Source organism: Solanum verrucosum, unplaced genomic scaffold, assembly GCF_900185275.1.
Source record: "Solanum verrucosum unplaced genomic scaffold, falcon-dt-bn FXZP01000147.1, whole genome shotgun sequence".
NCBI lineage: Eukaryota > Viridiplantae > Streptophyta > Magnoliopsida > Solanales > Solanaceae > Solanum > Solanum verrucosum.
This window is the reverse complement of record NW_026020343.1, coordinates 497,371-507,134: the sequence shown is the minus strand read 5'-3', so window position 1 is coordinate 507,134 and position 9,764 is coordinate 497,371. Positions and strand designations below refer to the sequence as shown.

The following is a 9,764-nucleotide window of genomic DNA, read 5'->3' as shown; positions in this document are numbered from 1 at the left end:
TGTAAAAAGAAAAAACCAAATTATTTTGAAAATGAAGAATCTATCAACTGCACAAATATAGATGCCTCACTCGCTAGGCTGTATCAACTACATGATTTCATCTTGAACTTCAGATATTGATCCTTGTTTAAGAAAAACTTACATGTTTAATGCTTTAAAGTTCTTTGCTATTCCAAGATACTATTTAAAATTATATATTTCTTGCAGCAATTTATGGTTGAGAGAATCCTAATGTGAGATGATGAATACTTAATAACAAGGAAATTAAGTTAATGAATAGTTATTACATTATTATTAAGTATTACCAAAAACTCAACATATAGGATAAATGCAAAATCAGGAGTTCCTTTAGTTTTCGATCAGATAATTTTAGTTTTCAAAGTAAAATAGTAAATATTTTTTAATATGCATATGTAATAATAGCCTATCATACTGAGAATTGACCAATGCGTGTGGTACTAATAGTGCTAGACATGCTGATCGTTTTTCCTCTTTTGCTTTCATTCAATATCTCGTTTCAACTTTCACTTAAAGTAATGTTAAGAGTGTCGATATTTTGTATATTGCATTTTATAACCCTAACTACAAAATGTAATACTTTCCTTTAGGTACATTCTTATAATCATACAGTCAGTGGATCATATCCTCTGTTTGGGTTTTTCACGTTCACTACGCGGTGGCACCTTCAAGGTCATTTATCTCTATGTATCTCTTTCTATTTACTCAAGTAAGTCATCTTATTCAATGATGGTTTGGTCTATTTTTTCTTAATTCTTGATAGGAAATTTTTTTAGTATTAGGGAAGTTTAGTAGCTCATAGAACTATCATTTTCTTTTTAAATAAGAGACTCTTTTTGGGACAAACAAAAGAGGAAAGTAAGACGTGTAAATTGTAACCAATGAAGTACCATTCTGATGAGGAAAATACTGGAAAGTTCAAAGTGCTCAAAAGTTCAATCAACTTTCTAGTTTTTATTTTTTCTTCTCTTTTATATTTCTATTTACTCCTTAATTTGATTCTGATTTTCATACTTAGTAGGCGAAAGGTTTCGTGTATTTTCTACTTGTTTAGTAAAAGGTAATACTCCTATACAACAACTCTTATGCTTGCTTTAGCTGATATGATATATAATAATAGGATCATAGTTTAGTGAATCATAAGTCTAGATATGATTGAGATTAATTAATATATTGGTTGATTTTTTTTCACATGCCAACCATGTGTATATGCTTGGGAATCTAAGACTTGGATATGCAAGAAAATGTTACTGTTAGAGTTCTTAGTGATAAAATATCACATGTTTAGACTTGGTTGTTGCTTTAATTTGAGATATCTTTTTATCCATGATAATATTCAATACTCTCTTTATCATATTCTTTTGGGTTCATTCATTAGACAATTGTTATTGTTAAAGTTGATATTACTCCATATAGTTGTCTTGGAGATGTGTTACTTTGCGAAGGTAAATCCAATTAGTACATTATCAGATGATATGGTTTAGTCAGCATCTTAAGGACAATAACAGATCAAATTGAATGTCTATCTTTTTTTTTTTGGTTAAAATGGTTTGGCTCAAGGCCAATTTATTCAAAACAAATTATATACAAGCTAAAGCTAAAAGCCCGGCCAAGAACAGGTTAGGACTATCTAAACAGGAAATAAGCAAAAGGAAACAAAAGATAAAAGACAGCAAATGAAAAAACTAAAGAAGTAACTAAAAGGAAAGTGAAAAGCCCATGGATGAACTCTCTGTAACATACGACCCTAGAGATTCGCCCCTAAACTTCGACCTTGAGCTCATCTAAATTGTTGCTGCTTTTTGGGAAATCAACCAGATTGACCTCTAAAGGTATGAGCTGAGGGAGGTAAGTAGCATTCTTGGAGCCTAATCAATTTCTTACGGGATAAAATCAGTTTTTCTTCGACTCCAGCTTATTGATGACATTTCTATCTCAAGTTTTGGGTGATGCCAGTATGAGACACCTACAAGATCTCACCAGCAGAAGTGACATCTTACCCAAAAGAATCCTTTCTCAAACTTGAAGAGAAGTGATTTAAGATGAAGCTGAAGTTTAAGATTCCCGATAGTCCTTAACTATTGACGTAGGCTGTATTAGGAGTGCCTCATTTGTGATTTTCATTGTTTTTCTTCTAGCAGAATGAACCTCCAAGGAGATTGATACCACATACTAGACCAATCACAATAGAAGCCGCAAACAATCTCTCCAAATGGAATTACGGTAGAATCATATATTTGTACTTCTTGCTGTGTTTTTGGAAATGCTTTACTGTTTGGACCTGTGGCTTACTGAATTATTGTTAATCAGTCCTAGACCTTGTGTTGGAAATAGCCATTTAATTTGGTTCCCTTTCTCTTATCGCCTTGAATCATATACTTGGATTTTGTTGTTTATGTGTGTTAATTATCTTTTTAGCTTTTGATGGGAGTTCCTGAAAATTATTGTATTGAATAGTACAATAAAACACCCCCACCCCTTCTCCTCCCTTGTCCCTACATTTATTTCACTTCTCATTTGTGTTCCAATTTTGTAAGATCTACCCATTTTCTCTTCATTTGTGCATATTTTTTCAGGATCTCAGTTCCAAAATGTGTGAAATCCTTCATATTTAAGGTGGACAATGTGGTAACCGAATTGATGCCAAGTTCTGGGAAGTTTTTTGTGCCAAACACAGCATTGATTCTACTGGTCGTTACAGTGGTGATTCTGATCTCCACTTGAGAGAATTAATATGTATTACATTGAGGTTACCAGTGGAAGATTTGTTCCTAGGGATGTTCTTATAGATTTGGAGCCTCGTACCATGGACAATATTAGATCTGGTCCTTATGGACAGATCTTCCATCCTGATAACTTTGTTTTTGGACAATCTGGTGTTGGTAACAATTGGGCTAAGGTACATTACACCGAAGGTGCTGAATTGATTGATGGCGTTCTTGATCTTGTTCGTAAGGAAGCCGAAAACTTTGACTGCCTTCAAGGTTTGTGTTTCTACCCGAATTTTCTAAAACATTTTGTTTTCATTTGGTGTTGCTGTAGACATGTGCATTTTGAGGATTTATTTACGTTCTATGTGTTTGATTTTCAGGATTTTAATTGTGCCATTCATTTGGTGGAGGAACAGGTTCTTGTATGGGAACACTTTTGATCTTAAAGATCAGAGAAGAATACCCGGACATAATGATGCTTACCTTCTCCGTTTTCTCTTCACCTAAGGTTTCTGACATTGTTGTTGAGCCTTATAATGCTACATTGTCCGTGCATCAATTAGTTGAAAATGCCGATGAGTGCATGGTTCTTGGTAATGAGGTTCTATATTACATCATCTTCAGAACCCTAAAGCTCATCACCCCAAGCTGTAAGTTATTTCAGCATCTCGATTGCGCTTTTCTTTGCGTCATCTGTTTGATTGTTGTTAGCTGAGCATGTTTGATATTTCTTGTTAGTTTTTTATTTAGCACTTTGAAGTTATGAATCATCTGATATATTTCTTGTATAAAAGCTTTGTTAGTTAGAGAATTGGCTAGCTGGTTCCCTTCTCTTAGAACACGTGACACCTAGAAATCCCCCTTGTCTTCCACTCTTAGATCTTCTGAACCTCCATACTAATATCCCATAGACTGTCCCAATCTTCATCAATCACCTTCTTGATGATTAGGGAGCTAGTCTCCATAATAAGAGGCATTAGCTGTTCTCTTATACAATAAGCCACTACTTCATGAATTGTCAATGCTTTAGCACCTAAACTAGTAGTATTGGCAATGACCCCTACTATTTCTGCTGCAGAATGCCAGAGAGCAAGGATCAGGGTTCTCTCTAGATGAGCCATCAGTATTGAACTTAAATTTCCCTTGGGGAGGAAGATGTCACTATACTAATGTGCACCTCGTTGGTTTGTAGATTTCCAACTTTTGTATCATAAGTGGCCAAATGTTAGAGATCTTTGTTATCCATGGGAACCTCGCTCTAGCCAAGAGACAGAGGTTCTGATTTATGTCATTAATAACTCTGCATCTTGATATTGAACCTTCTTGGAAAATGATATTTCTTTTCTTCCATATATGCTATATAATGATGGTTGGGGCAGCTAGATATAGTGGCTTCAGTTAATTAGGAGAAAAGTAAGCTTTCCACCATTGTGTTGCAATTTGATTTAACTAAATAAATGAGCCCTTAAGCTGCTGCAGCAAAGTGTGTTCAGATGCTCTTAGCATAATCTCTTGTTAAGAACAAATGTAGCATAGTTTCCTGTTGATAGATCTCACAACACCTGCACCATTCTTGCTTAACAGATTCTTGCTTAACACATTGCCCAAGGAAAAAGACCTTGTGAGACCACTGATAAAATCCATCACACACCAAAAGTCCAAAGTAGTGTGAAAGAGTTGACAGTACTCATCAACAAGAATTATACAACGCAAGACCATGATCTGCTAGCAAGTTTGCTTTGAAGAACTCAAATAAGAGACTTATTATACTGCATATAGAATCAGAGGTGATAGAGTTCTTGAATATGAATTACCGGTGAAAGGTTAAGGAATGGAGAGCTATGTACATTATGTCATTGGTATAGAAAGTTACATGAATGGAGGATAGTTCAACATTGTCATGAACTATATATGCAGCTTAGTCAATATTACATGAACCAGTGATGAAAGTAGAAGGAATGAAGCTCTATTATGTGTAAGTTTGAAAACAGAACCCTCCTAACTAGTAGCCTCAAAACCACCAAAGTTTTTATCATCCAACTAAAGATATGTGAATCGAGTCACCTGAAGTCAAAATCTGTTGCAACAAGTCCAAAAAGACACTAGTTATACATAATTTGAGGATTATATGAACATATGCTATCAAACCCCATATACTACCCTTTCTTGATCTTTCTAATCGTGTCATATAAAAGAAAAAATAGCTATACCATTCTTGCATAACACATCGCCCATTGATAATTTTCTCTTTCATACCATCCATAAATAGAAAGATAATTTAAAGTAGACTAGTAACACCCATTTTACTAAAAACCCATTGTTGCTCCTCCTTGTTGAAGGATTAAGAATGATATTTTTCATTTGTTGAATTATGAGTAATTATAAGTAGATTTATTTAGTGAATTAATTATGATCAAGATGTTGGGTCCTAGTCTTGAACTACATTAAGTAGTTTTATTGCAGCAAATGCTTGGTAGGCTTCTAGATTTTTTTACTTGTATGGTAGACTTCATATAGAATTAAGGCTTTGAAAGTTGATATATTTGTTTGAATTCTTGAGTTGAATACTTTTGAACTAGTAGTCGTTATTGGGGCTGACAAAAGATCTACAATAAATAAATGGACGAAATAGTGTTAATGTAGTAGGTGAGGTTTTGTTAATACGAACTCCAACATGATGCATGACTCTTTATAAATCTAGGCAATGCATGCAACATTGTCTGTAATCATTTTATTTTGTCCAATTGTCGGGGATTAGTTAAATTGTACATTAAATGGTCATATGTTCTAATACTTCACATGTTAGATGTTGAGTTAATACAGTTCTCAAATATTAGCATTTTCATAATTCATGTGTAGTAGGTTGTGCGAGGATAATGAAGGCGTTCATTGCTCTCCAAAATTTTAAAAAAGTTCTTGCCAGGTACATTGTCTTGCTCATCCAAGATGACCTTCATATTAGTATGCTTGCATTTTTATTTAGTGCTTATAAAACTGATCATTACAACATATTGAATACATAGATTGTGTTACAGATTCTATCTTTTTACCTCAATATGAACACAATTTAAATTACATCATAATTTTGTTCTCTTTTTTTTTTCCACAGGTATAAGAGGTGAGAATTGAATCACGACTACTTGAAAGCTAAATGTCGCCACATTTTTGGTACTTGGGAAGAAATCTCCACGTATTTGTCTTAGTTAAGGAGTAATATTTAGTAATCAGGTATTGGACATATTAACTTTTATTAAGGAGCTGTATGATCATGGGTGCTTTATTATTCTATTTTTAATTTATGCAATTTTAAATTCAAATATAATATCAATATGAAATAATTAAATGTCATCAAATGTTTTTTATTAGTGGCAATAGATTTTAACGTTTTGCTATTACTATATCAAACTTTTCAAGACATTTTCATCACAAATTAAATTAGTTTGTCATAAATTGAATAAATTTAGTGACAATATATTTGTTCTAGTGCCCTCTTTATCGAATATGAATTAATTTTATATTTTATGACAATTGTAATTATTACTAATCATGATGATTTATAATGACAATTTTATGTTGTCAATAAAAAATCATAATTTAAGTGACAAGATATATTTAACTACAAAAATGTTAATCTTCATTAGAGTGATAAATTTGTCACTAATTTATACATTTAAGAACGAAATACTTTTTTGTATATAAAAGGTAGTCATTAGTGATGAAATTTCTTTTGTTCTACTACGAAATATATAGAACTTTAGAGACAATTGGTATCGTCACTAATTGGACTAAATAATTAGTGACCAAATAGTTTTGTCGGTGTTAACAACGTTTTTAGTGACAAAATTATACTATCAACTATAATAAAATACACTTTTTATGACAATCAAATTCGTCACAAATGCTATGCATTTTGTGACGATTGTTTTGTGTAGTTAATGGAACTTCTTTAGCGATGAAGCACTAAATCGTCTTTATATACTTTTAGTGATGTCTGACTGACGAAATTTTTTTCGTCACACAAATTTTTTTTGTGACGAAATATGCTTTATAAATGACGAAATAATTTGTCCCTAATAATCAAATTTGTTGTAGTTCATATAGCCGGCTCCAACTTTCTTGCGACTGACACATGATTTTGTACATTAGTCATTCCATGTGTTATATGGTCCGTTTGACTTATATGAAAAAGCTAACAGCTATAGTTGGCAAATTGAAGTGCAATTTACTATTTGCAAAGCTGTTGTACGATCAAAAGCCATGGCTTCTTATATTTCTAAGAGCCCGAGCAACTAAGGTTGCCACTTGTTTTCTCCTTGTTCGAAAAGTGAAGCAGAAATGATTAAACGTGTATTTATCTTTGTACAAACATTCTGGTTTTAGATCGTAGTTGCCAGGAAAGTTATCCAAATGCTCGAAGTTGTCCTCAGGAGATACCTTTGGACCGCGAAGGCAGAAATGTCACGGAAAGCACTGTTAGCATGGAAATTTTTTTGCTAATCCAAAGACGGCAAGTGAATTTAATGTCATTGATATTATAACATGAAATCGAGCTTCCATATGCAAACTATTGTGGAACCTCTATAGAAAGGAGAATAGACTCTAGACAGACTGCTACTACGATAAGCAATGATCCATCAAGGAGGTCAGACCCTATGTAAGTTGGACATCAAAGAAGCTTTTGATAATGTGCATTGGGATTTCCTCGTAAGCATACTCAAGTTAAAGGGCCACCAAACAATCATATTATCATATGATATGATTCCTCTCTGCAAACTGGAAATGGAATGAAGATATTTTCAAGGAGGGGTCTTTGGCTTGGACATTCAACTTTAATGGAGCAGCACCCCATTCTTTTCAGCATTGCACAAAACTAGGATGCTATTGTCTCTGACTTTTGGAATGGACATGGCTGAAATTTTAATTCTAGGCGCGGTATCAATGACTTGAACTGAGCAGTGTGTTTTCTCAAGGACTTAACATTTATCCCTAGATTTGGGCCTGTAGCTTTTCCCATCCCCCCTTTGTCAGGCAGTGCTTGTGTGAAGGGTGCGCCACCTGAAATCAGGCTTGAAGCTCTCACCTTACCAACAAGCCGAAAGCTGATGGTTGTTGGTCTTGACGTAAGCATGAAGAGTAGGATAGTGTTGAGAAGCAACCTGCTTGGTGCTAGACCAAGGCAGTATAGTTGAGGTTCTTGCTCATACTTGCAAACATCTTTCCTTGATAGTAAAATTTCCATTTATCAAAAAAAAAATTCACACTACCAAATCAATTTTACCTACCTTAAACTTAAGCTACCATGTACAAATTTTTTTTAAGCAAAAGCTTCGTATATCAAATAAGATAAAACATTAATCATAAAGCTTAATCGTAAATTCAGATAAAAACAACAGAATTCAAGAAACAAAAAGGCTGGACCGAAGCTTGCAAGAGAAAAGATCGAAGAGGGATGGAAAAAAATACCTCTAGCTCAAACTGAAAAATAGAGAAGAAAACTCAAAACTTGATAAAATTTGAGCAAAATTCCTTCCGATATGAGCTCTGCCTTAAATTTTCTCCTAAAATTTCATCAACAATTTGTTGAGTTCAGCCATTCTAAAGCTAAGAAAGAAACGGGAGAGAGAAAGAGATATCATTTTGAGAAATGGGTTTTACTTTGAATCTTCACTTTCCCAAATGAATGACATTACTTTGGGAAGTGCAATTCACTGTGAAATGGGTTATTTCGCGTGAACTCTAACAAAAAAATATTATTATTTATATATATAATTATTGTAATACCAAAATTACCCCTGACAGCAGTAAGTGGTCTGTTTAAATTGATATTCACTGTTAGTAGAAGGACTGAAATCACTTACTTTAATTAATTAAAGGTTAAGCATGATTAGTGAGATATCATAGAGACTAAAACCAAAATAAGACAATAACACAGGGACGAAAACAATTATTTTCTCAAAAAGATTAATCACGTAAATAATATCCACAAATAAACGGGTCGAATAGGATATAAACGGGTCGGATTAAACGGTCGAATCAAGAAGAAAAAAGTTTTTTAATATTTGACTTTATAATTAGGGATTAAACTAATAAATCCTAAATTCCCAATCAACGTTTTATTTTTTGGAACTAAACATCGTTTTCTGATTGCATTATTATTTTTTTAAAATTATTAAAACGCCTGAAATATAAGCTGATAAAAAAAATGCCTCTGTCCGAATTCGAACACACGACCTCGCGTGTAGTAGAGTGAATTCCTGAACCCCCAATGCCACTGAGCTATGCCTTTGGTGTATGTTCAAGGGTTCAATAGTATATATATACACGTATATTAAAATTTAATCATATATATAGTGTAATTTTTCGACGAAGGGGGTTTGGATGAACCCCCTTTGTTCAACGTAAATCCGCCCCTGTGTGTTAGCACAATTTTTTTTCTTATTTTTAAAAGTTAAACAAATAAAATCTTTTAAATATGAAAATCTGTTTAAAGGATGCAATTACTTTTTAAAAAAAATTAAAAGAGAAAAAGATAAAATAGAATTAAAAAAAAAGTATTAGCTAATTATAAATATGTGGCTGAAATAATTGCTTCAGGTATAATGGAAGACTTTAAAAAAAATTTATATTGAACTAAGAAAATTAATTTAAAATCTACAAACTAAAAAAAACTGCAAACAATTAAAGAAATAAAGAAACAGAAATTTCAAGAGTAGCCTCACTTTTCTCAAGAACAGAAACAACGAAAATTAATCTTATGATATTAATAATTTCATGTGAAAAATTAGAATTTAAAACTTGCTAACAAGGAAGTAATATTACTTCATTTAAACAGAATAGAAGAAATAGTAGGACAAACATGTAAAAACATACGAAGTTGTTGTTTTCTTAATAAAGATAAAATATTTAAAAAATAATAATACTATCCTTATTAATACTTCAAAATTATGCATCATAAAATTAAAAGCGTACCTGATTATTGCTACAAAAATAATATTATATATTATAAAAATTAAGTTGTACATTTAATAATATTAA

General features: G+C 32.6%; 1 pseudogene; it reads left to right on the top strand.

Moving 5' to 3' along the window:
• The first annotated feature begins 2,609 nt into the window (after positions 1 to 2,609).
• Positions 2,610 to 3,501, top strand: LOC125837379 (tubulin beta-1 chain-like; annotated as a pseudogene).
• Positions 3,502 to 9,764: the final 6,263 nt, after the last annotated feature.